Source organism: Pseudomyrmex gracilis, unplaced genomic scaffold (assembly GCF_002006095.1).
Source record: "Pseudomyrmex gracilis isolate BER0280 unplaced genomic scaffold, ASM200609v1 scaffold_36, whole genome shotgun sequence".
NCBI lineage: Eukaryota > Metazoa > Arthropoda > Insecta > Hymenoptera > Formicidae > Pseudomyrmex > Pseudomyrmex gracilis.
In genome coordinates, this window is record NW_018020620.1 from 70,518 (window position 1) to 72,327 (window position 1,810).

Consider the following 1,810-nt stretch of genomic DNA (forward strand, 5'->3'; position numbering starts at 1 on the left):
TTTTATTGTAAACGCAATATGCATCTCACTTAGATCGTGATAGTTTAATTATATACGTGTACGCTCGTCTTCTCTCCCTTCCCCCACACTCTCCCTCTTGTCTCCTTTATTACTTAACAGCGAATATATCGAGATGAGACGAGTATATGCAAACGTTTACACATAAGTTGTTTGTTTTTTTTTACACGTTGTCGCTACCGATACCGATGTGAAAACGATTGATTGTCGCGCGAGGAGAAAGATGCTGACATACGCGTTCCGTTGTTTCAATATATCGCCGGAACAATCGGAACAAGTGCCACCGATTTTTTTTTTTTTATTGTCACGAAGTGGTGACAGAAATATCACCACATCGGCTCCCAAGGAAACGGAATTTAGATTAAGAAAAAGAAGAAGTAGATAATAAGGTTGCGCAGTTTTATCTGTGCGCAATATTTTACTCACTTCTATATATCATATATATATATATACATATCTACTTCTATATAATATACATAAAATACATACAAAAAAAATATATATATATAAAAAAAAAAGATATTTCTATACTTCTATATAATATACATAAAATATATACAAAAAATATATATACAAAAAAAAAAAAAGATATTTCTATACTTCTATGTAATATACATAAAATATATACAAAAAAAAAGATATTTCTATCACTACAATTAAACGATGTATCAAGCAGTTGATCCGTATTGTGTAACGATTGTGTACGTACCCAAATTTTAACACTTTTTAATGCAATAAAAAAAATCAAAGTTGAAAAATATTCGAGAACGACTCTTTGTGTTCTTTCTTTCTTTCTTTCTCTCTCTCTCTCTTTCTTCTTACCTCGTGCGTTTCTGCAGAAGACTGTGCTTATGCGTCTCTGAAACGAAATTATCTCTCGAGAGTAGGTATTATTTTAAGAACGGAAAGAGAACTTTAGAGAGCAACAAGTTTGTGTATATAATAGAAGAGGAAAGTAGTTGTCGAATGTGGAAAGGAAACGAATGGCTCTTTCTTTTTAATATTAATACTTTATTAATATTAATAATAATATATTTGTGCAAAATATATCAACATTAAATTATCTCGAGTAGTAAAATCGCCTGTACATTTATTTTTCATATACATATACATATATATATATATGTATATATATATATATATGTGTCCTTAAAAGTAGCATTATTTTCTCTAAAATACAGTAGTATAAGTCAGAAGTAATCGGACATCAGGAAGACCGCAGTTTTTTCTCTCCTCCTTCCATCTCTCTCTCTTTCTACCTTATTCTCTTACTTTCATCAATTTATCTCTCATCTACTTTCTCTCTCGTTTGGTGTTGAAAAGTTTGAGTTTTTGTTTTTAATTGACAACGAATAAAAGAGCAGTGTGAAAAATCAATGGCAAAATACAATCGATCTAAAATTTTGACGATTTGTTATTATTCGGAATAAGAAATTTCGACAATTGCATCGGATAATGATCCGCGCGCGCGTACGCACATTTTTAAATTTGTTAATTACGCATTACGCGGATAAACACGAAAAAATGATCTCGAAAAACGTTTCTGAACAAATTGCCGCCGGTTTGGGTGCCCCGATATACGGTTAGTTTTTATTTGTTTCTTCGTATCTTACTTGTTTCTTTTATTTTTCACTTTCAGGTTTTCTCTTTGTCTGTGTTTTTTTCTTCTTCTTCTCTTATTTACTTTGCTTGTGTGTGTGAGGAAATGCTTCAATAAATATACAACCGTAGTATCGTATTATAGAAACTTATGATTTACGCAATAATTTTATATATATATATATATATATAT